Source organism: Corythoichthys intestinalis, chromosome 5 (assembly GCF_030265065.1).
Source record: "Corythoichthys intestinalis isolate RoL2023-P3 chromosome 5, ASM3026506v1, whole genome shotgun sequence".
Taxonomy (NCBI): domain Eukaryota; kingdom Metazoa; phylum Chordata; class Actinopteri; order Syngnathiformes; family Syngnathidae; genus Corythoichthys; species Corythoichthys intestinalis.
Window position 1 is genome coordinate 10,918,278 of NC_080399.1, and position 27,347 is coordinate 10,945,624.

Here is a 27,347-nt window from a genome sequence, read left to right on the forward strand (position 1 = left end):
AAAAAAAAAAAAAAAAACTCTAAAAGTCTGGATGTTCATTAATCGACAGTCAGAGAAATTGTCTACAAATGGAGAGAGTTTAGCACTGTTGCTAATCTCCCATGGAGTGGCCGTTTACCAAAGATGACGCCAAGAGAATACTCAGAGAGGTAAAGATGAACCCTAGAGTGTCTGCTAAAGACTTACAGAAATCACTGACACAGTCCAATATCTCTATGCACACATCAACTATTTGTAAATCTATGGCCAAGAATGGTGTTCATGGGAGGACTCCACGGAGGAAGCCAATGCTGTCTAAAAATAAACATTGTTGCTTGTTTAATGTTCACAAAAAGGCACTTGGACACTCCACAGAAGTTTTGACAAAATATTTTGTGGACTGATGAAACCAAAGTTGAATTGCTTGGGAGTAACACACAACATCATGTGTGGAGGAAAAATGGAACAGCTTATCAACATCAACACCTCATTCCCACCATGAAGCATGGTGGAGGGAGCAACATGATTTGGGGCTTTTTTGCTGCCTCAGCGCCTGGAAAACATGCAATCATTAATGGAAGAATGAATTCAAAAGTTTTGCAGGAAAACCTGAGGCCGTCTGTCAGACAGTTGAAGCTAAAAAGAGGACGGATGCTACAACAAGACAATGATCGAAAACACAGAAGTAAATCAATTTCAGAATGGTTTCAGAAGAACAAAATACACGTTCTGGAGAGGCCAAGTCAAAGTCCAGATTTGAACCCCATTGAGATGCTGTGGCATGATCTAAAGACAGCAATTCATGCCAATCATCCCAGGAATCTGACTGCACTACAGCAGTTTTGTAGAGAAGAATGGGCCAAGATTAGCCCTGATCGATGTGCCAAACTGATCGTCTGGTTGAAGATATTGCTGCCAAAGGGGGTGCCACAAAATATTAAATGTGATGGTTCACTTACTTATTTTTCCCCCTTCTGTCATTGTTTGCATACTATCCTCATTAAAATATGAAAACCTATACATGTTTGGGTGCTTTTAGTTAAAGCAGAGTTTTTTTCATCTGTATGATTTTGACAAAAAATGATTTTCTGCAGAAATATGAGAAATTCCAAAAGGTTCAGATACTTTTTCATACCACTGTAGTTTGAGCACTGTCAGCTCTCCCAGTCTAAATGAATTGGACGTCAATGACAGCCAATGGGTTGAATTTCTAAATTACATTTCTTTCATATAGGTATCATTATGTTTTGGCATTAGCATTAAGCTAGCACACTAAAGACTTGTTTTAAACACAAAACATATAATAACACTAGTTTTGTTGGTATTTGATCGTAAACTTTAACTGGAGTGATGCTTATTAAAAAGCTTGATGTTTCTTATTTTAATGTTGTTCACCATTTCCCAACGTGCTGCTTATTTTGACGGGAGATGAATGGCGTTTACTCCCACTAAACAGCGCTTGTAGTTCAAGTGGAAGCAAAAACACTAACGGTAAGGATGTTATAAAAAGATCATTCATAACTCAAAGTATCACTGTTACCCGAAACATCTAAGATCAGAATCAAATGCTTTCTCCACTTAGATTCGATGGAATAACGTGGGATAAAATCCTGAAGAAATTCCTCTCAAGAGTGTGGATGAAAGGAAGCTGAACGATTCCTTCAATTTTAATGGTCCTCTTAATTTTTTAGCACGTCTTTGAAGAATGCCAAGTAGCTGCAAAGACAGTAGTAGACTTATGAAAAGAATGTTTAACAACTCTTGTCATCCTTTCCATCTGTTGTTTTATATAGCTTATCCTCACTAACCTTAAAACAATACTAATCTTTTATATCCGTGACCTTCATGTGCAAAGAATCTAAATCTGCAAATCAGGAATTTGTTAGAGCTTGGATAGTGGAGAAAATGTTTTTTTTTGTTTTTGTTTTTTTAAATGATGTCCCACTCCTAAGGGCCATTTTGGAATGAATTAGAATAGAATAGAATAGAATAGAATAGAATAGAATAGAATAGAATAGAATAGAATAGAATAGAATAGAATAGAATAGAAAGCCTCCACTGTCATTGTACATAGTACATAGTGATTTAAAGCAACATAAGGTAACCTTTCAGGTTTGGTCAATTTTAGCGACGCCGGTGGACAAAAGCGGTACTGTTTTGCCTTAAGGAAAACTGCGTTTCCCATTAAGACCAGCGCACACCCGCACAGAGTCGTAAAATCATGATCTCCCTGTCATCTGCAGATAGTTTAAACATCATTTCTGTTTCATGCGGCTGTGTGAAGGATGAATAGTACTAAGGTCCTAAATCCAGTTGTGGCTAAACAATAGCATATGACGGTTAGCAAAACCGTATGGCTAAGCCCCCCCGCAAAACCCGTCGACTTCCGTCTTTATAATGAATGGGGAAAAGGGGAAGTGACTTATGCCGTAAAGCAGTCAGCACATGTGTAGTTTTTTGTGTGGCAGGGTTCCTGCCACGTTCCTCAAAATTAATTAATGCTGGTGAAAGCGATACAGCATATAACATATACAACATATAAAAGAGGTGTCATTCAACTCGTTGTCAGTCAACATAACACAAATGTTACAAAGGTTAAAAGTACTGGTGCACGATAATTATTGGTCCGATAATAGGAATTATGACGTCATTCCGATAAATCCAATAACATTATTAATAGGACTGATAATATGTATTGTGCTGGCTTTACAGTTTACAGTGACTTTACACACTAGTATAGGAAAGCAGTTGACCATTTGCGGGGCATTGCTCCCACCTGCTGGTCAGAATAATTCGTTGCATCTATTTTTTGTCACAGTAGTTTTGTTCACATTACAAGCTCATTCACATACACATTGCGGTGTCTAGCGGTTGCATTGACAGTCGTGAATGCTTTCTGTTACATTTCCGCCTCGGAAATATGTCTAAGTATTTTATGTTTACTATAACATATGGATGTGCACCATAAGTTTAATTCTGTGGTGAAGGGTCATATGTACAGAACTTAATAAGTTGTTTTGTTATAGAAGCCAGCCAATGCTTTAAGTAGCCCAAGCTAGTGTGCTATGCTATACATATAATAGTTGTGTATATAAGTGTATTGTGCAGTTTGTTGTATACCGAGTATTGAATATGTGTATTTTTCTGTTTTACTTTCACATTATTAAGACGAGTGTCTTCCCATAAACGCAAGAAAAGACCAAGCCTTGTGGTTTATGGAAGTGCATTCATTTTTAGCTGGCTGTCGGGCAGTGCAGAAGCTGTTTTGTTCATGTCATTATGAAAAATCTGGTGAGATCAAAGGCAAATCTATGTTGAATCCACCACTAGTTTTTTTTTTTTTTTTTTTTTTTTTTTAAACCTCCAGGTGTTCAAAAACTTTTAAGGTTATACATTTTAAACAATATACAGTATATATTTATTATCGGTTATCGATATCGGTATCGGCTTTGAGGAGCAGGAAGTTATCGATATCGGTATCGGTTTCAAAAAAATGGATAAAATCTTCGCCATAACATGAGACATAACATTTAAAAAACAGGTTACAATGTACACAAACTGGGAAAAAGGTGAATAAGTGACAAGCAGAAAGCGGTGATGTTGTGGTAAAATAACAGTGCATACTGTATATGACACTTTAACGTACTCAGACCAGGAGGCAGATGGCTGACTTGATATGATAGCTCAAATGACAATTTGGGCATACTGTAGATATTTATGCGACAGTGAAACATGCTATGATGTAACTGTGCAAATATTGCTTCTGTAGTACCCAGGTTGAGGCAGATGTCTGAGAACATATCACTTCTGAGAGGCATGTGACAATGTTGTGGCATTAGCAGTGCAATGACAGTGACATTTCAGTGCAAGCTTGAGTTGAGAATCGTTACTTTTGGAAAGAAGCCAGCTTCCATCTAAATTAAATGTCATTCCGACAGCCTGGTTTAGTTGATTTTGACATATGCAGTCTCCAGTCTGATTTTTTTTTCTTGTTGGACATTCAACGTATTGGTGAAATTTAGGTAAAACAGTTTTAAGGTTTGCCTGATTAAAGTCACCTGCAATGATGTGCGTGCCTTTAGGATAGGCACACTTGTGTTTGTTTATGACGTCATAAATAGGGTTGGGCATCAAGCATCGATGGGAACCGATTCTAACACTCCCATGCTACTGGAATCGTTCGAATTTTTAAATTTCGATACCATGTTTCGATGCCCTGACCGCCGAGCGGAAAAAAATTGCTTGAGTTCAAAGACTGATTTTTATATACAAGTTAAAATTAGCCCTGTGAGAAGTCCATATCATTTTAAAAAACACATCAAGAAGTTAAGACTTTAATATAAACCATGCAAATTTTTTTGACCCTGCCTTTTTTTTGTTTTTGTTTTTTTTTTGACCCTGCCTCTTAAAAGAATCGGAATCAAGAATCGTTCGGAGCCGGAATCGAAACGAGGAATCAAAACCGTTCAATTTTAAACGATGCCCAACCCTAGTCATAAAGTAGCGAGAGAGCAGTACTTACATTAACGTCCGGTGCTCTGTAGACAGCAGTGATGATGATGGCGGCTAGTTCTTTGATCAGCACCTCACCGATATGAATCCTAGGTCCAGGGAGAAATGTCTGTCCAGTGCAGTGTTGTTGTTGCACCAACCTTCATTCAGGAAGATTCAGAGCCCATCTCCTCTCTTTTCCAGGAGTCGCTCAGCCTGTCTGATCTGTATAGCATACGGGAGAGGAATCGGCGTAAGTGACCAATAAATCTAGGCGGGCTTTATCATACTTACGTATTTGTAGTATATTAAACACTGTTACGTCACATGTCAATGATAAATATTCTGATGTTCTTACACAATGTTAGCAACATTAGCAGTCAGTGTTAGCTAGTTGGCACCAATGAACGCTCATCCGCTGCCAACCTGGATTGGACGTCTACTAATGATGAACTTATACAAGCATTCATATAGCTCGAGAAAAAAAAAAAAAAAAACAGGAAGTGACCTGAAATCAACATGAGGTGACCTGAATTGCCCTAAAATGAATAGGAAAAAAACTAAAATAAACAGGAAGTCACCCGGGAATGTTCCAAGTGACCCATAGATAACCTAAAATTATCTCATTGGCTTCCATTGACACTGCCATTGACCGTAAAAACAATTTTACGTGCATCCTAGAAATACTGGTCTTCACTGACATTTTTCTTTGCTATTACCCTTTTCAGGGACAGCAGCCACTACAATGGACAGCTATTTGAAAGATGAAAGTCAAGCCCTTTAACACTTTATAGAGCAAGTAACTATTTTTGATCATTTAACTTGGGGAGGATTCTGAAAGAAGAAAATGCGACGGTGAGCAGCAAAATGTCATCATTGTTTTTATCTCTCTACTCCAATATTTTTACACGATATTCTTTTTATCTACATATTTTCCCTAATTGCTAAATAAATTGTAAGGTCATGACAAATAACATTCCTGTGCGAAATGGAATATAAATATATTAAAATGCATTTATTTACTACGACAGGGCTAAATTACTGCATAATGGTCAAAACTGTCGCCTTCTTAAACATCCCGAACGGTATTTTATGCCACCGGAGTTAGTCCGGCTTTTGTCATTTCCCTGCCCCCGCTTCGGAGACGGAGGTAAGAGCGGAAACAAAACAGGAGGCGTGAGAGCTAGGCGACATGCTAATGTGAACCGAGCGGCTCCTCCAAGTCTTTTCCTCGCCTTTCGAAAACGAAATATCACACAAAACTACCCTGACTCATGTCAAACACGGCGGTGGTGGGGTTAATTGTCTTCACCGATCGGCCAGCACCCGGCGATGAACAAGTTTCGCCTCGTCGTTCAACTGCGGCCCCGGCAGGCAGGCAGTGCTTGTCGCTGGGGACGCAGAGGGTAATGAATAGGGATGGGAATGGAGAACTAGTTCCTATAGAGAGCCGGTTCCGTGTGTTTCAATTTCGTTTGTCAGTTTATCTAAGGATTCTCTCATCGATTCCAACCAGTAGGATTTACATCAATTAACTTACGCGTGTTAGGCACATTCAATTCAGCAAGCAAGACTACATGATTACTCAAAGAGGGACCACTCACCAAGTATAATCTGGACAGTCGTCGCCGAGTGAATTTGCATTGAGTTTCACAGGCCATGTCATTATTCATGCGACTACTTAAGGAAATGGTGATTTTTTTCCCAAAAAGTCTATTAATGGTCGTATTCCTCGTCGAATGCTCTATAAGAAAATTATAAAATGTATGCTTCTAAAATAATCCTAAATGATTTTATTAGCAATTTTAATACACCTGTTGAAAGGGGTTCCTGTGTATGCGTTCGTTCCCATGGCAACCAATCAGTTACTTCCTGTTATTGTCCTACATCGCAGCGTATTCTGGGACCGAGAATAGGCGTAAGGTGCGCATTTCAAGCAGAGTGCGAATGTAAGTATTTCCTCTTCATGTCATAAAGTTCTTAGGATAAGTTAGAGCAGTTATCAGCGCTACCGTTTTGTGTTTTTACTGTTACGTCGGCTGGTTGCTCCCGCTCATCCTCGCTGCGTCGAGGAGAGCGTTGTTTACATTATATTCGCGTTGCACATTTGTGTTAAGAGGGAATGTGTTAGTTTAGCATCTTAAGAAGATGTTCTATATCCATATGAGTGTAAAGTGCTTAGTTTTCGAAATTTTTATGGCAAGAAATCGCACGGTCACACAGAGTGCTTCCGGGCTGTGCGCACGCACTCGCGCCCCCTCAGCTTTGTGTTCATTATATTGTGCGAGTCATGTATGTGTGTTATTGACTGCTTTAAAGTCAATTTGCATTGTTTATTGCATCAGCACTAATATGATGTAATTTTCTTTCCTTTCAGAACTACACATACTGTATACCCACACATGCCAGTCTTCTTCCACACACATACAAATACATCACCATCTTTCCAGGCGTGCTCTCATCTGCTCATTGAGTGATTGTCATATAAAGTGCCATTGCCTGTATATAGTTGTGCCTGTTGCCAAGTTGGATTAAAAGCGCCAAAGACCAACTCCACTCTCCGCTCCTTTTGTTCTAACCGACACCCCGAGGCAGAGGAACCATAAAACATATTGAACCCAGAACCTCATACAGTCCATTAGTCCAAATTAGAATCGATAAAGAATCGAATCGTTAAGAAATATCAATAATGGAATCGGAATCGTAAAAATCGTATCAATTCGCATCCTTAGTAATGAACGCCGAAAATGGCACATTCTCAGTGGACAAACCGGCCGACGTCGGAGCACGTGGCTGCCCGAGCCCAAGCAGAGTATAGCGCTCTCTAGGCAGGCATGTCAAGCGGGCCCAGGGGGGTCGAAGTCTCGATAAAATCGAGAACCGAAGATGAGAGCGGGGGGCTCCCCAGGCCCAAGCCGAGGATAGCACTCTATAGGCGGGTACGCCTTTATCGGCCGGCGACCATAGTGCGCGACAAGCCACCGGTCGTCGGCCGAGTGGCCTTCTCTGTGGACAGGGAGCATTGTCACCCACAAAATGTAATCTACCTCCTTTTTAAAACATTTGCCATGATCCCAGTATTTGACATAACATTAAACACGTAGCTCACTCATTTCGTCATCCGTCCAGTGGTCCATTGATTTTCGGACTTGTTTTGCCCATTCTTCACGGTGAACAGGATCTTTTGGAAATCCAAAAAGACTCACACCACTCTCCCTCGTGTAGCAACAAAAGCCTGCAGTACATTAGGCTGGCGTGATACAAAAAAATTAACGAATTACTGTATTCGCCCGAATATAAGACGGTGTTTTTGCATTGAAATAAGACTGAAAAAGAGGGCGTTGTCTTATATTCGCGGTCTAGACATTATACCCATTCATGACGCTAGATGGCGCCAGATATCATTGAAGCGATGTTCTGCCATGACAGATCTCAGCTACTCTCAAGTTTAACCAGTTTGCATTATTTTATTGTAATGTTTTTCATTATTCAGATTTGTTTCAAGACTACAGTTACAGTTAGACTTCACTTTGATGGTTAATGCAGTTATTGCAATTTTGTTGTTTTATCACAACAGATTGGCTTCTGGTTTTTGAATTGTAAATAAACCATTCATTTATGAAGGTGATTGCACTTTAGTTTACATATTTAAATGTTCAGATATTAAGATTTGAATGAGGCAAAATAACATGCATTTTCTCTCAAATATATTGTTATAATATATAGTTAGTAAATATATAGTTTTGGATGTACTGTAATTATTTTCTGTATAAAAATTAATTTGGTGTTCAAAAAGTCTTTTTTCAAACTTGAGTCTTGAAAAAGAGGGGGTCGTCTTATAATCAAGGCCGTCTTATATTCGGGCCAATACGGTAATCCACAAAATCAGCTGAATCCACCGCTTTTCTGCATACGAAAGTAATGGCTGTATTGTGAAAATCATTAGTCCGCTGAAGTCACATTCGCCTTCTTCCTCAATCCAGACTATGGCCGGAAGTCACTCATTTTCATGGCGCGGGATTCAAAAAATCGAATATAAATTTCGATCGCTTCCACACATATCCAAGCGGTCCATTTCATTCAGGAGCATTAAATACCGTATAATACCGTATAATATGAAATAAATATGCTTGAGTCACAAGCACTTTAAACAAGAATCTTTCTACTGTGATACACTAGATAAAAAACATGAAAATTCTTTTAAGTTTGCATTGCCAATGAAGGAAGTGTTGAGTCAGAGGGAAGAACATATTCCTTCACGACCCGTTTTAAGTCCAATCCCCAGACCCAGCGAAGACTAATTAATGGCTCGTTTTCCCCCGAATGAAGCATACAACGGTAATTATAACCATATGCTATTCCAAAGACTTTTAATTGGCTCATTAAAATCTTATTTAACTCCATAACAGAGATGTGGGACATTTTGAACCGAGGGTTCAGGGGAGTTAACTTCATCAAGCTGGCTCCTCCGCAGGGAAACGTGACACACAAGCGGCGCTCGTGAAGACCGTCAAGGCACAACATCCTGAATTTCAAGCAGTATTGACAGAATCATGTCAAATATGGTTGCAGAGGCAAATGACTACGTTTTATCAGCTCCGTCTCTGAAAAGCGATACAAGCGGCGCAAGACGGAAGTGCAAATATTCCTAATGATATTCCATTTCACTCCTCAGAGCAAATTTCCGTAACAGATGTGGAGCAAGCAGAAGGAGCTCACTGATGAAATGTAAAGTAGCAATGGACTGTTTTTGCTATTAGGGCCCCAAGTTGGTGAAAAGAAGAGCAGCAAGGGGAGAAAGTGCAATAAAAGACCATAAAGGAGGATGAGCAAAATACAACGTGGTGCTTACAACTTAGATTGTTGTGTGGTGTCTCTCAAATTTAAATAATCCGTTAAAAATTTTAGTGTCAATATGCATGCATCCTGCTTCAGTTTGGGGGTTTGTGTTTGCTCTTCACTACATGCAGTTACTTCAGGACCAAACCTGATTTGCAAGTTCGATAGGATCAACAACAGCCATTTGTCGTGTTCACGCGTGACTTAAGTAGCCCCCATCCAGGAAGGAAAAAAATTACGGTACCTATGTGGATTCAAATGATGCAAGCATGCAAGTTTGAATTTGACTACTAGTTGAACCGTCACAATCTAAAATTGCTTAATTATCTGACCTCGTTTTGGGATTGCATTAAGCTATCTAAAGGCTAACCTATGTTCCCCATCAGTCCATTCTTTGTACTGCTTGTTTGTTTTACTTATCTCTTGTCTCTTGTCTAGCATTAGCATTAAACTAGCGGAATAAAGGCTAGGCTTTGTTCTAGAGGTCAACCAATACGGGTGTTTTCCATAGGCCGATGACGATACAGACTTTTTTTTTTATACATTTATTTTATTCAAAGCAGCACTTGCCAAATTTCAACCTATATAAAATATTTCCATAACATTTGTGATATGTCGACTGACAACTAGGCATGTGCCGGTATGATATTCTGATCATATGATAACCTAAGCTAAAATATCACGGTTTCACAATATTGCAATCACACCTCTAAAATGTGTTACTTTGAGATATCTGGGTTTTAATAATATACATATATATATATTTTCCATGGAACAGGATTTTTTTTTGAACATATTAGCAAATTGGAAAATAAAATAAATGCAGTCCTTTAGGTGAATCTAAACCCACAGCCACAGCTCAACATTATTATCCTTAGAAAAATAATTGGTTTCAGTAAAAAGCATGTGTGTATGATTCATATCATGTTTACATTACACACACTTTTTCTCAACACAAAGTTGCCAGAGAGAGAAAAACACCACATGTTTTACCACCGCTAGACACACTAAATACGCTGGAGTTAATTCTCGTAGCAGGTGGGAAACGTTCATGACAGTGTTGACAAACCTTTAATTTTGTATAAATGTGAAATCATATTGGAGGTATTGCCTCCTCTGCAGCCAAACATGTTCTACATGTCGGTTGGCCCTCCACCTCCAAGCCACGGCAGTCTGTAACTTTTCTGTAACAGAAGTATTCCCATGCCAGCGATTTCGTTTTCTTCGATGAGGGGGAAAAAGTTCAGGAGTTTCACCTCCCCCAGCCATCATGTAGCACAGCTGACTCACTGACACCGAGCACAACCAGTGGGGGAGGGTTGAGCCTTACAGCTGCAAGCGAAGGATTTCGCCATGCATATTTGGGACATAAAAAATAGCTAATACCATAGGGACAGTATCATGGAAAATTTTTGAGGTTTTGAAACCTTGACATTTTCATACCATGGTATACCTTGAAACCGGTAGTCGGCACATGTTGACTGACAACTAGTTGAATGACACCTCTTCTATATCTTGAGGGGGTCTATATCCCTTTCATTGACACTAATTAACTTTGAGGAGGGCGGCAGGAACTCTGCCACACCAAAAAAAACTATAAAATTTCAAAATTCAGTAAAGATGGCAGAGCAACAAAAGAGACAAAGTTTTGTCTCAGGAGGGAAAAAAGGGGGCGACTACTAGGGATGGTAGGACACTGAAGAATAAACATTGGCCCGGATTCCACTCGCTAGCGTGACAGACCATGTGGTTCTGGTGGGCCACACAGTCATATGCTATTGTTTTGCCACAACTGGATTCATTACCTTATTACTATTCATCCTTCACACAGCCGCTGGAAACGGAAATGTCGTTTAATCCATCTGCAGGCGGCCGGGAGATCATGATATCACGACACTGTGCGGTTGTGCGCTGGTCTTCATGGGAAACGCCAATTCAATTCTATTCAATTTTATTTGTATAGCCCTAAATCACAACAAGGTTGTCTCAAAGGGCTTTGCAGAGGCAATATGATACACAGTCAAAAACAGCAAATGAAGTAAACAAAGATGAATACATAAAGTTCAAGTCCTGGGCATCCCCCATCCTTGGACCCTCCATCTCGGCAAGGAAAAACTCCAAAAACTCCAAGCTCTTTGGGAGAAAATGAGAAACCTTGGGGAGTACCACAGTCAGGAGAGATCCACTCCCAGGACGGATAGACAGGATGCACCAGGACTGCTAATGAGAATTAGCAGACGGGGTTACAGTCTGTAAAGATGCAGTAGAGTAAAGGAACAAAAAGAGGTCCATCTAGCCAGATGAGACAGGGGTGGCAACAAGGATGTCCATCCAGCCAGGGGTCCGAATAGTCGGGAGGCTGCAGCTGAAAAATAGCCCCTCCCCAGAGGAAACGCAGTCTTCCTTAAGGCAAAACACTACCGCTTTTGTCCACCGGCGTCGCTAAAATTGACCAAAACTGAAAAGTTACCTAGTGTTGTTTTAACACACGTTGAGAAATGAAAGGCAATTGAAACACTCATTGTATAAGTGTCGATTCAAGAAGTTATTTTTTCTTCTGCTACTTTCTTTTGTATCAATGGCCACTAGGTGATGCAAAATTACAATTAACAAATATCATCACCGTGAACATAAGTTATTCCATTATATTAGTCGATCTTGATAAAAGATCATATTTTGCTAAGAAAGATCCATCACCCGATAGTAAACATTACAGTTATCCTATTACACAGGCTATATATTGCCTGATATTCCCCAATCTTGAAAAAAAAAAACATCCACCGTCCATATTTCAGCCAGCAAACACATTATTCGACCTTCATAGTCTCCACCTAAACTGTTAACATAAGTTATTCTATTGGCTATATACTAGCCGGCCTAATACATCCATGGACCTTTACTTTGTTCATCATCACTTCCAGCCAATTCACTGCTAGCCTCTCCCAGTCAAATGGCCTGGACGTCTTTTGTCATTAATGGAAACCAATTAATAAATGTTAGTCAAGATTTTCTATTTAAATGTATTTCTATTTAAATGTATTTTGTAATTATTATTATACAGTATGTGCAAAAAAATAAAATTGTGTCGCTGCTCTCAGCACAATCAAACCCACCTTTCACAGTATAGTGCGGCAGAGTTGGGAAGTGACATTTGTAAGGATACTCCCATGTCAATGTGCCCTACAGAGATGGGAGAAGCCCATTAGAGTGGGCTGTGATGAGATGTACAGATGAGCTTGTCATAAGAGTCTTTCCATTTGCCGTTTCCATTACCCAAATGGAGAAAACACTTTCTGAATCTTTAAGTCTGCTCACTTTACAGTGACCTCAAGGAAAATATTTCTATATTCACATGTGATTACACTTTTTGAAAGTCAACCCTTTCATGGACAAATTATGAATTTTTTGCCCTTGTTAAGGGCCAGTCAAATGGTAGGACTATGCAGAGGTGGGTAATAATGCCTTACATTTACTCCGTTAGATTTTCTTGGCTAACTTTTTTACCACACAATATTTTTTACTTTTATTTAATTAGATCTGGAAAGAAAAAACAGTACCCTTACTCCACTACTTTGGGCTACACTTGAGTCATAACATATTACCTCTTTTTTCTACATATTGACTTTATTTTTGCACGATATGCCGATAGTGGCTGACTCAGTTTCACCAATGAAATGTCGCCACAATAACAATAACCGCATCACTCAGTGATACCAATCAGAAGTAAGATAACAATGTTTTTCTCCACTAGATGGCACTCACACTCTTTGGACGGGAGATGTATCATGGAGGTTTTCTGGTGTGAATTCGCCAATTTTTGTGTCGTCTTTTTGGCCTAATATGGTCATTTAATTGGTTATGGTACAATATATAGCGCAATATACCCCCTCCCAGACATTATAAGCAGTTACTCACCATGTTACTCATTACTTGAGTAGTCTTTTCAACAAATGCTTTTTACTTAACTACTATGACTACCTTTACTTGAAAAATATTATTTAGAAGTAACAATACTCTCAATTAGGGCTGCAGTGCAGCTATCGACTATTTTAATAGTCCATTAATCTATCAACTAGTTAGTTCAAATAATCGATAAATCGGCTTAGAAGCATTTAATGCATTGCAGAATAAATTTTAGGAGATGTGAAGCAAAAGCTTCCTAAGATTGTACTTTCAAACGAGCATTAAATGCGTACACACACATAAAAAAAAAAAAAAAATCCCACGTGTTTCTTCAAACTATGCAGTTGCACTTTAATTTAAAAACAAATTAAAATACTTCAGCTCAGACTCAAACAGTAATAAAAATAAATAAATAAATGAGGGTTAGTTTAAGTACAACTATAACAATTGGCTAAAAGTCCGCTAGCTTAAATGCTATAAAATGCTAACAAGTTTTATTATTTATTTTTTTTACGATACTCTTAGCAAATCGTTAAAACATATGTTCCCACAAAAACAGCTATATAAACTAAATTAAGAATGCGTAAAAAACACATTAGCTTATGTTGGTCTTAACAAGGAGCAGTTGCATTCAGCAATGTTAAATGAGTTATGTTATATTTACTGTTGACACTAAAGGGCAGTGTATCCAATCAAATCAATCAAACTAAATCCAAACACTTTCAAAACAAACCATTATAACGTCACTCAAATTAAACGAATAGTCGAAGCAGCAAAATTTGATTCAAAGCTTTTTTCTTATCGAATTACTTCAGTCAATCGATTACTATATTTTTCGGATTTTTTTTTTTTTTTTTTTTACGTCGCACCAGCCAAAAAATGCACAATGAAAAGGAAAGAAAACAATATATAAGTCACACCAGACTATAGGTCACATTTTTGGGGGGAAATTTATTTGATAGAATCCAGCACCAAGAAAAGACATGTCATCTTGAAAGACAATTTAAACTACAATAGAAAACAACAGGCTGAATAGGTGAACGGCATGCTAACATTACATGTAGAGCTGTCCCGACTAGTCAACATAGTCGACGTCATCGATGACGTAAATCCGTCGACGAGCACAACATCCCGTCGACGGTTAATGAAGGGTTAAAAAAAATATATGCGCTGAAAGTTCAGAATGTCGGACGCTTGGTATGCAAGCGGGGAAAGCGGCACAAAGCCAAAAAAAAAGCGCACCAGAGTCCAAAACATTGACTTATTTTTAAAGAAACAAAGGAGGGTACACTGTTGTGTTCTGTCTCTTCAATGCCAAGCTTGGCTGCACGTCGGCCGTGAATGATAACGACAGGAGATTGTAAGTCCATCTAACTAACTAATGACATGTATTACTAAAGTTGCTAAGCCTGTCGCGATATGCAATGAGTGCATTTATCGCATGGTAAATAAAAATGAGGGCGGTCATTTTCACGGCTGCGTTTTATCGCTGCGCACGTGCGTGCGTCCATTTGTGCGTGCGTGCTGAAGGCATATGAGACTCCAGTTCTTTTCTCTCATCAACACGCTGTAGAATTAAATTTCAGACATACAAAATAAGAAAACACATCTATATTAAACACTATATACATTAGCATTGCTACATTGAGATGAATGGGGAAAAAAGACGACCTACTTTAGCCGGCTATAAAACAGGCAGCCTTCTCCAAAACTTGCAGTTAAAAGGTGACACTCCAAACATGAAAAATCGCTGGTTAACAGCATTTGCAAAAAAAAAAAAAAAATCTATTACTGACACCACATGCAATCACAAAAAGTGCTTTTTTGCAGAGTGTAAAGCTTAAATTAGCGGTTTAGCGAACGTACTTCCGGTGAGCATTTCAAAATAAAAGCATGTCATGTTCGTCATAAATAACGATTTCTGGAGTTAATCCCACATACTTCAGATTCTACACTAAGAATACCTTTAAAATGACACACATTATGAAAAGTGATTGGCAATGAATAATTATTAAAATACTATTATATACTGTATAGTACTACATTATACTATAATATTAATGCTAGGTATTTTTTTAAGAATTGTTTTGAATCATGTTGGAAAGGAGAAGTCAGTGTTTTGAATCTGTTTACATTCCATTCTTTTGCACAAGTTAATTCTATCAGCATTTGAAGTCATTGTTTATTTGTGATTTATTATTGTTATTTATCTTTTTATTTGTACTTCAACAAAGAATTTAAGTGTTCCAAAATGTTTTTGTGAATTGATAAGCGTCAACAAAAATTTAATTGCTAAATTAGTAAAAAAAAAAAAAAAAAAAAAAAAATTTTATTATAAGATTAGTCGACGAATCGTAAAAATAGTCGGCTGACTAACCGGGAGAAAATTAGTCGTTTGGGACAGCCCTAATTACATGATGCTAGAGGTTATATCGGGCCTAAAAAATCCAGCCCGACCTGACCGGCCCGCGGGTATTAAAGCCCGACATGGCCCGAGCCCAATCACTTAACTTGATTTGCTTGCCCGAGCCCGAAAAAATCCAAAATTCTATGTTTTATTTGTCGACACAAGCCCGAAAAAAAAAAAAGAAATTTTATGTTTTATTTGTGAGGACTCAGGAGAAGGAGGAAATGCTGTGATGGGATGCATGGTTGCGTTTTGTGTGATTGCGTTTGTGACGATGCCGGTGCAAATATGCATAATGATAACAAATTAAAGCCCGTCTTTTGTAACGAATTCTCCCAGTTAAACAAGACTGTAAGATGGATATTCAATAAACATTTATATCTTTTATATTTGCGTGTGTGTTCTAACAGGCGGATAATGGATTTGACATTTATTTTAATCTTGAGTTGGCAGAAAAAAAAGTTTCTCAATGTGTAAATTGTCTACATATTTTTCTGATCATTATAAATGCATTTACACAACGGAATAACACTGGAAAAGTTTGTTAAATATAATTCTCGTATGAGAACAAAGCGCCACATTCGTTGACATTCAGCGAAGCCGACACAGGTTTCCGTGTATCATTTTCAACAATCAATTTGAATCCATTCCATATCCCACTCTTACCGCAGTTGTTTGCTTTTAAATTCCCCTGTCTTTAGTTTGTTTTTCACTCCTATAGCTGCTCCATATCGAAAAGGAAATACCAGGATGCTCGAGGAGGGCGCCAGGGCGTGGGAGGGGAAGACTGAAAAGAGAACGGGGCCACTGAGTTCACGTGCGCAGGCATGTACAGCGCCTTCTCTGTTTTATCCAAATTATTTATTTTATTTAACATACATACATCGTTTTAGTATAAATATATGAATATATATATATATATATTTTTTTAAAGTTAGCGAGAGAGAAGTCGGCCCGACCTGACCGTGAATAATCACACATAAGTCGCTCCAGAGTATAAGACTGCCAAACTATGAAAAAAAACTGCGACTTAGAGTCCGAAAAATACGGTAATCGTTGCAGCACTACTCTTAATTGAGTAAAGTTTTTGGCTACTCTACCCACTTCTGGAACTACAGTGCCTTGCAACAGTATTCGGCAACCTTGAATCTTGCAACCTTTCGCCACATTTCAGGCTTCAAACATAAAGATATGAAATTTAATTTTTTTGTCAAGAATCAACAACAAGTGGGACACAATCGTGAAGTGGAACAACATTTATTGGATAATTTAAACTTTTTTAACAAATAAAAAAACTGAAAAGTGGGGCGTGCAATATTATTCGGCCCCCTTGCGTTAATACTTTGTAGCGCCACCTTTTGCTCCAATTACAGCTGCAAGTCGCTTGGGGTATGTTTCTATCAGTTTTGCACATCGAGAGACTGACATTCTTGCCCATTCTTCCTTGCAAAACAGCTCGAGCTCAGTGAGGTTGGATGGAGAGTGTTTGTGAACAGCAGTCTTCAGCTCTTTCCACAGATTCTCGATTGGATTCAGGTCTGGACTTTGACTTGGCCATTCTAACACCTGGATACGTTTATTTTTTAACCATTCCATTGTAGATTTGGCTTTATGTTTTGGATCATTGTCCTGTTGGAAGATAAATCTCCGTCCCAGTCTCAGGTCTTGTGCAGATACCAACAGGTTTTCTTCCAGAATGTTCCTGTATTTGGTTGCATCCATCTTCCCGTCAATTTTAACCATCTTCCCTGTCCCTGCTGAAGAAAAGCAGGCCCAAACCATGATGCTGCCACCACCATGTTTGACAGTGGGGATGGTGTGTTCAGGGTGATGAGCTGTGTTACTTTTACGCCAAACATATCGTTTTGCATTGTGGCCAAAAAGTTCAATTTTGGTTTCATCTGACCAGAGCACCTTCTTCCACATGTTTAGTGTGTCTCCCAGGTGGCTTGTGGCAAACTTTAAACGAGACTTTTTATGGATATCTTTGAGAAATGGCTTTCTTCTTGCCACTCTTCCATAAAGGCCAGATTTGTGCAATGTACGACTGATTGTTGTCCTATGGACAGACTCTCCCACCTCAGCTGTAGATCTCTGCAGTTCATCCAGAGTGATCATGGGCCTCTTGGCTGCATCTCTGATCAGTTTTCTCCTTGTTTGAGAAGAAAGTTTGAAAGGACGGCCGGGTCTTGGTAGATTTGCAGTGGTCTGATGCTCCTTCCATTTCAATATGATGGCTTGCACAGTGCTCCTTGAGATGTTTAAAGCTTGGGAAATCTTTTTGTATCCAAATCCGGCTTTAAACTTCTCCACAACAGTATCTCGGACCTGCCTGGTGTGTTCCTTGGTTTTCATAATGCTCTCTGCACTTTAAACAGAACCCTGAGACTATCACAGAGCAGGTGCATTTATACGGAGACTTGATTACACACAGGTGGATTCTATTTATCATCATCGGTCATTTAGGACAACATTGGATCATTCAGAGATCCTCACTGAACTTCTGGAGTGAGTTTGCTGCACTGAAAGTAAAGGGGCCGAATAATATTGCACGCCCCACTTTTCAGCTTTTTATTTGTTAAAAAAGTTTAAATTATCCAATAAATGTTGTTCCACTTCACGATTGTGTCCCACTTGTTGTTGATTCTTGACAAAAAAATTAAATTTCATATCTTTATGTTTGAAGCCTGAAATGTGGCGAAAGGTTGCAAGATTCAAGGGGGGCGAATACTTTTGCAAGGCACTGTATGTATAGTTCATAGTGTAAACTTGATAGCAACTTTGCTAAATGTAGTTCCTTCCCATAGATTCATCATTGTTGTTTGCCCCTCTTACAATAAAGTCTATGGTCAAGTTTTAGTGACATCTTGGCTAAGCTGCCACCCTTTTGCCTTCATCCTTTAGACTCAAATGGATGTGGTTATTTTATATCAGACACAAGTGTATCATCTTGAAGCTTTGCAAGGTGGATTTGTGGGATTACCCACTATACTACCTCACAGCTGCTAAACGTTACAGTTTATTTTACAGTTTCCCTGGTGGAAAGGTAGCGCAGATATCAGGCTAATTCTGCAACACCCAATCATCTCAGTTGTTAGACATGTCCAAACGATGCACTGTAATGACTTTGGTCAACTCTAGTTTTGATGAACTATGTACAGTATAACACACCCCGGGCTGCAATTATGTTGAGATCATCGTTTCAACAGAATCACCTCTCCCTCACTCTCAATATTCCACTCCATTCAACGAGTTTAGAGGGTAAACAAGTGGAGACGTTTAAAGCCGGAGTGTTTAAACAGGCCTGACCTACTTAGAGTTATACCTGGCAGACACGTGACCCCTCGCAAAAACAAAGACCCCTGAAATCTCAAAACACTGTGCTGTGGAATTGAAACCTGTGTATCTTTTTCTTTCTCGCTCAATATTCTCCAGATCAGCAATCAGAATATATGCGCTTTACTGAACTGCTTATGACAGTTTTTCTAGCACACAATCGGGAATAGTTGCGTTAACGCCCATTACTGTATTAAGTATCCAGTGTTGTACCTGAACGAATTCAATGAAAAAAAAAATTTTTTTCAAGCTGCTTTCAAATTTCATTTCCCAAATGTTTTGATTTCTATTTCATAGAAGCACAAGTAGTAGTCCAAAAATTGACTTAAGTAAAAAAGTATATAGTGAAAAGAATAATCAAGTAATGAGTAACATTGTGAGTAACTGCTTATATTTTTGTTGGATTTTTTTTTTTTTTTTTAAACAATGGCTTTTTTTCTGAAAACGAAGTTATCTATATGGACTATTGTTATAATGATACTGTACAGTAACCCATTAAATAACCACATTAAGCCAAAGAAATACAACAACAACAACAAAAAAACAAAAATTGAATTCCGACGAGAGAAAAAAAAATTACATAAATGAAGCATTATTCGCCCGAAGAGCATGGCTGCCCTCGGGTGGAGGAAATAGTTCCAAGTTTGAATAGTGAAAGGTTCCTTCACAGTTACTATTTTAAAATTAAAAGGAGCATACTGTATCTTCAGTTTTCCACGGTCAGTCGGTGCCAAATAAAAACTGGGCCAAATAAAAACTGGTTAAAATCCGCGCTTTCAAGTCATGTTGAGGGCAGCGCTCGATATCAAATACTTAATTTTTTACGGAGCTTTAAAGACACCACATGATTGACAGGCTGGCGTGAAGATAGAACGGCAAGCTTGCGTCTGATTTATATAATAGAGTCATTTGATTATTGTTGCTACGTCTCATTGGTGAAATCGCTAGCGCTACCCCTGTAATACACCGGGCATGTCTCCTGTATTGCTGGCAAAAAATAAATAAATAAATACATCTAATATGTATAATAAAGAGGAAAAATGTAACGACTCTTGTATAGCCCAAAGTGGCGGAGTAAGAGTAGCGTTTTCTTCACAAATCTACTCAAGTATACGTAAAAAGTATTGCATAGTAAAATTACTCTTAAAAGTAATTTTTGCTCAAAAAGTTACTCAAGTAAATGTAACGGAATACATGTAACGAGCTACCACCCACCTCTGCCAATGACGATAACGAAAATATTTCGTTGATGAACATTTTTTTCATGAGGATGCTGAGACAATAATGAGCTAAGCATAACGAGACGAAAATGCGCTGTAGTTTCCGTCACGTGTTCACAATGTGTAAAATTTTTATGTGTAGTTAGCCTGCATTATAGCAGTACCTGGTTGTGTCACACATGTGACGTGCTGCACACCCCAAATTCAGCAGTGTCCTCTCCAGGCTTGCTTGTTTTGAAACACACACGGTAAGATTTGTTTTTTTTTTTTATCTTGTCAAAAGATAATATGCCATGTTGCTTTAGCCTTTAAAGGTCTGTGCTGAGTGATCACACACTAAATGTAACTAGTAGCGTTAGCATAGCATCCAGGTTCACGTTAGCATTAAGCGTCCTCTTAAACTCTCAGACTTTTTTTACATATAGTTTGTGGCGTCCAGATGGGTATAAATGATTGGAAAATAGTGCACTGTTTTTCTGCTGAGTGTGTGTTATCACCAAGTTGGCGTTGTCCTTGTATAGTCTACAGTATGTGCTTGCTTGCTTGTCAATGTTCATTCGAAATAGTTGGAAACCTTTATTTCTTTATTTATTTTTAGACTACAAGTTTTAAATTTTACAGACAGAAACATTTTGAGTAAGCGTCAACTAAAACTATAAGAAAGCATAGACTTCATTATGATATGGATGGGACACGGGGCCCGGGCCAATTCATAGGGGGCCTGTACGTTGGCGTGGCTGTCAAAGCTGACTAAGTGGAATCACAGACAAAGCTTTTTTTGTTGAAAATTCTTGTGAATAAATGCTTAAATCTCCGAATTTTTTATAGATATGGACGTAAAACAGTCACAATTCTTGGTTAAAAGCAAAAAAAAAAAACAACAACAAAAAAGCGCAGTAAGCATTTATTTTACATAAAAATGTTAGTCAATGTGGCGGACACCATATGTAAACAGAGCTTTTCCAGTGAAAATTCTTGTGAATAAATACTTAAATCCCTGAATTCTTTAAAGATATGGACGTAAGACAGTCTCGATTCTTGGTTAAAAGCAAAACAAAAACAAAAAAAAACATATAGTTAGCATTTATTTTATGTAAATATGTCAAAGTATGATACTAGTCTCTTAGTCAATCTGGTGGCCGCCATATGTAAACACGGCTTTTCCGGTGAAAATTCTTGTGAATAAATGCTTAAATTGCTGAATTCTTTATAGATATGGAGGTAAAACAGTCTTGATTCTTTGTTAAAAGCACAAAAAAAAAAGTGCAGTTAGCATTTATTTTACTTAATATGTCGATGAATGATGCTAGTCTGTTAACAATGTGGCGGCAGCCTTACAACAAAGAGCTTTTTACGTTGTGAAAAAACGAAAAATATAATCATTACCTTGAATCCTCGAACAAATCACTCCTGAGACAATTTTTCCTGTTTGTATGTGGTATAGCTTTCCTACTTTTTCAACAGTAATCCGGCGTTGGATCGCTGCATATGCCGCTGTGACTGACTGCGAAAAACTGAAGCAGATTGTGGGGACGGCCCTCTACTTGAAGGCGTGGCGTAGTGAAGGTTGAATCTGACCCGTCAATATCATTATGAAGTCTATAAAGACAAACACATTTTGAAATGACTGAAATATGACGAAGAATAATAAGTATTATTGTTGAAAAGACTAAGACTAAGACGAAAATTAAAAAGGCTGCCAAAAACAACACTGGTTTTAACTAGGGTTGTTCCGATCATGTTTTTTTGCTCCCGATCCGATCCCGATTCTTTTAGTTTGAGTATCTGTCGATCCCGATATTTCCCGATCTGATTGCTTTTTTTTTTTTCTTTTTTTCTCCCGATTCAATTCCAATCATTCCCGATAATTTTTCCCGATCCTATACATTTTGGCAATGCATTAAGAAAAAAATGAATAAAACTCGGGACAAATATATACATTTAACATACAGTACATAAGTACTGTATTTGTTTATTATGACAATAAATCCTCAAGATGGCATTTTCATTATTAGGATTCTTTCTGTGAGAGGGATCCACGGATAGAAAGACTTGTAATTCTTAAAGGATAAATGTGACTTTGTATATTGTGACTAAATATTGCCATCTAGTGTATTTGTTGAGCTTTCAGTAAATGATACTGTAGCCATGCCCAAATGCATGATCGGAAGTGCAACCATGACTGTGCGTAGTGCTACCAATTGATATATCTTCTCTGCATTGGGAAATAACATAGGGTGTTAAGAAAAAGATCAATTACTACCTTGATTCCCCACATTGCCTCCCACGTTATTTCTAATCGTAGGGAGAGGGATTGTAAGGCTTTAGCCAATTAAAAAAAGGCTCCACAGGCTGCCAAAATTCACTCTACTCATTTGACGCTGCCTTTTAGCTTTCTATATAGGTCAAACGGATCCATTACAGAATGAGCGCGACAATAAGTGAGTGGGTCGTGCAGCGCATGCATTAATTGCTTTAAATATTTTAACGAGATATTTTTTAAAAAATTAATTACCGCCGTTATCGGGATCGATTTGATAACCCTACCTTAAGCCTAAACTAACGACTCTGGATGAGTGTAACATATTATGTCGGTAACGTTAAATACAATTAGAAAACGATTTAATTAAAAAATAAAATTATATATATATATATATATATACATACTGCATATATATATATATATATATATATATATATATATATTTTTTTTTTTTTTTTTTGCTGATTCTGATACTTTGAAAATGACGTGATCGGACCCGATCACATCTCTAGTTTTAACTCTTTCAGTGGTCACAACAGTGGACATCGATTCAAAAGTTATCATTGCCATAACTCTTTCACTGCCAGCCTAGGTCACTGGGTATATGTTGTGGTAGTGAGCAAAAGAGGGAAATTGCTATGAAACCATTTATTGACAGCAATAGACGTCCAATCCATTTCAAACTGGGAAGGACTGAAAGCGATCTTTCAAAAAAAAAAAATCACGCAAAAAAGAAAGATGACTTCTCTTTATACCCAAGTAATTCAACTGAAAGGAAATGTCCTGCAGTACTATTTGCAGTCACGTTGACCCATGGCCCAGTCAATCAGTAGCAAGGCATTGAAACTTTGAGTCTGCTTGAAATTGATTAGACTGGTGTGATGTCCATGAAAGGCGGTAAACAAAGCAGCGTAGCCGCTCCCTCTTGATGTCCGCAACCAGAAGCTGCACGCATTCCAGCGGCTTAGAAGCTCAGACACAAGCTCAGGCTATAGGCCACTGGGCAAAGGGCCGCACACATCCATCACTGTGTGAGGCTGATAAAAGGCTGAGGTTGTCAATTTCTCCACATGTCCATCAATGACACCAATAGCAAGGCCAATTCTAGTAGAGCTGAAACAAATACTCGAGCAACTCCAGTAACTGGAGTTTAAAAACTGATCCGAGTAATTCTTTTCGCCTCGAGGAATCGTTTAATTTTGCAAGCGCTAAGCATCATGTTTTGCCCAGACTACATTTAATGCGGGACAATGCGCTGACGTCACGTGAGTAGAGGAAGATGCAATACCTTACTGCAACCGACAGCCGCTACAAACTATGCCGACGTTGCTAAAAACTACGCCAGCATGATGCTACAGTGGTAGCAGGTAGCCTCTGATGCATCTCATAGATATCACATGTATATACAACTAGATGCTAAATCTCAGACTCGGCGGCGTTAGTAAAGAGCCGCCATCTTAAAGCAGTAGACCTGTCAGCGCTAATCAGTAAGATTAACCTTACTGTCCCGTTACTGTAACGTTAGCCCTACGGAGGGCTACGTTTCTAATAATTATGACTGCTGTCGATGTGTGGCTAATGTGTCTTACATACAGGCTTTATTTAATCTGTAAAAACATAGAGCTGTAGAGTAATGAGGGTGTAAAATAAAAACATAATAAAGCTAATTGTCACTTTTAGCTCAGTAGTCATTGCTGGATAAAACACCAAATAGCACTGGTCCCTAATGTGCTCCAATACAGCAGGTTTCATACATTTATTTTGAACACTGCAAAAACTCAAAATCCTATCAGGACTTAGTTTAGACTAACTTAAAACTTAACCAGAACTTAAAAATAGCTTGAGACAAATGGAAATTCAATTGAAACACGTAGGAAAAACACCTAACTTTTAAGTAATGTGTGTTATGTCTTACCTAAAAATGTCATTACGCGTGATAAAATTTTTTTTTCATAAGATCTAGAAGTGTTTTGAGTGAAAGCAGTGAATTAGCCTTTTTTTTTTCCTAGTCACATCTGAGATGCAACTGTTGGCTGTTTTTAACAATGTACATCGAAAATAAAGACATCGATTGCATGAAAATGGTTCAATATTAGCTGAAATGTCTTGTTTTCTCATGTATATTCAGAATTGTTCTTTACCCAATAAAAATGTTTTATCCGATCACTCGATTAATCGAGTCGAATCCTCGATTACTAAAATATTCGATAGCTGCAGCCCTAAATTCTAGAAAGTCCGCTGCTCAGATCACATATGCAGTTGTGTTCAAAGTGTTTAAAAACTTGATGTTGCCTTTAGGAGTGGGAAACTTTTGGTACCTCACGATAAGATATGGTTTGGTGTACAAAGCTCAGGACAACGATGATCTGACGATATGGCGATACAACGATTATCAATACATTGGTCAGGAAATCATTCTATGATATTCTAAAAACAACTACCGTAATTTCCCGAATATACCGCGCAATTTTTTCCCCCAAAATCAACTTGTAAAATCATGGTGCGCATTATAAACAGGTACATGGATGGAGACAGAAATATATATATACTGTATACAAACAGATTTTTTTTTTTTTTTATTGACACGGCCACGTTGTGTTGAAGAAACGTATGCGGCGAGCCGTTGCCGACCATTACGGTACATGACGTCACCATTTTGTTTCGGTAATACTTCACTCTGATCGGCGGAATCATTTCGTTTGTGTTAAATTCTGCTTTTTTCGCTCTTCATAAAGCACAGAATTTAGTTTCTTGAACTCATTTGAGTCAACGTTTATTGCAGCTCCGCAACTCGGACCATAACAAACGTAACAACACAGACTTCCTGTGTGTGTCTATCAACTATATCTGTCCCTCGGGGAACTCAAACTCAAATAACAATAGTTCCTATTGTTACTGTCGTGTCGACAGCGATGAGCTTTCGGATTTCCGACTTACGTTCTCAACTTTCATTTTACCGTATCAATCCATGGAGGAAACATTTATTCATCATGATGAAACGAGCAAGTTATACAGCAGCCTTTAAAAGAAAAGTCACATCTGTTTTGTTTTCTCCTAGATTCTGGTAAGTTGGAGAAGTTGTCAAATCATATTATTACCGTAAATATTGTCAGTTTATGGTAATGTTTTAAACTACCAATATGCTATGCTTGTGCTGTGTTTCACCAGTCAGTAAAACTCTGTATCTGTACACGAACTCTGTTTTCTTGTATTCTTCTATTTATTGGTGCTAAAATTAGGGTGCGCCTTATAAACCGGTACAATAATTTTCCCTAGATTTTACAAGTAAATTTGGGGTGCGCATTATACACGGGTGTGCCTTGTATTCGGGAAATTACGGTAATAAACAGAAAAACAAGCTTCTGCTGTGAATTGGAATGAGTTTATCACTCGTAGACGTCCAGCCAATTTGCATCCCTCCCACTTCAAACGGATTGAACATCTATGCAGGGTCCCCCCAGGATTGATAAATCTAAATTCAAGACTTTTAAGACCTTTTTTAATGCCATTTCAACTGAAAATTAATACCTTTCTCGCACCAATTATTTAGATAATATTGAATCATATTAAAAAATAAAGCACTGAACATCAAATTTAACCTCAATTACTAAGTGTGTTTGACAAAAGAATGCACATTTACTGAAGATACAATTAAAACACATTTAAATATAAGGTCTTTCACATTTTTTTCCCCCAGGATAAAATGGATTTTACACTATTTTTGTAAAGCAACTTCAGAAATTACATTTGCAATACAACAGGTTTCCCTTTTAAGAGGACCTAGTCAAGGTGGTAGGTTGGTGATTGTCAAGTTGGTCACCTTAACTGTAAAGTGCTTGGGAAAATCTTGCCATTGGCAGTGAAAGTTTAAAAAACAGCCACTAAATAGCAGTAGTTTACCATTAATTACCACAAAATAAAAAAGCTACACATGACCATTTCCCTTGGTAATTGTTTTTTTCTGATCACATTACAAGAAGTATACAAAACACATGTTAATCCAGCTATCGAAGACATTTCTTTTAATCAGACAGAGAAAATCCATACTCTTATTCAATCAAGAAAAACATTTAAATATACCAGGAGGTGTTTTACTATCACCTACATTATAATTTGCCTATCACCATGCCATGTTATTCAGATCAACGTTACCCCGCACTCGTTCCAATAATAGTGTCAACCGTGTTTTGTATCTGAGGGTGATGGTTGATCTACGACTCCGGTTTATCCATGCTAAGGCTAGTGCACCTGCCAATACCCCATTGAACATGGCTAACTCTTGAGTTAAAACTACGAAATTCACATTCATTCGAAAGGCAAACCGTGCAGAAATACATTATTGCATCTAACAAACACATTTTAATAGGAGAAATTGGCAACTTACTTTGAAATGTTAAGCAGGTCCACTGCCTTCGCATGACCCATAAACTGCGACCCAAAGTATCTGGATGCGACTTGGTCGCCGATCCAATACCTCACATGCTGGTCCAACTGTTTGGACTTGGTTGTCTTGTTGAGGCTTTCGTCGAACATAACAACTAAGGCATCTGAGCAGTTCCTTACGTTAGCACACAGTACGGTGCGATTGCCTGCTGTTGTGATGTTGATGCTAATGATGCTAACAGCGCGCACGCACGAGGTGCATTATGATTTGTAGTGCAGTGCATATCGATAACCTTTTGGGATACAAAGTTTCAAGATATATCACCATTTCGACATTTTGTCCCATCCCTAGTTGCCTCTATAGTCCTCCGCTTTGCCAACTGAGCTATCCAAGGAGATTAGAGATTAGAAGGGAATTTTAGTATGTTTTATCTGGGTTACATTCCGACTTGACTTACAAAACGAGACGGGTACCTCCTACGGATATTGCAGGCTGCAAGCAAGAAGACAATACGTCAAAAGTGGC

The 27,347-nt window shown here is 38.2% G+C and overlaps 1 protein-coding gene across 2 annotated transcripts in view; it reads right to left on the bottom strand.

The window, feature by feature from the left end:
• sema4ba (sema domain, immunoglobulin domain (Ig), transmembrane domain (TM) and short cytoplasmic domain, (semaphorin) 4Ba) overlaps nt 1-27,347 on the bottom strand; it is a 175,312-nt gene that overhangs the window by 98,286 nt on the left and 49,679 nt on the right. For both annotated transcript variants that reach the window (XM_057836051.1, XM_057836052.1), the window contains exon 2: nt 4,502-4,695. The gene's annotated coding sequence lies outside the window, so the exon portion shown is untranslated. The remainder of the gene's footprint in view (nt 1-4,501; nt 4,696-27,347) is intronic.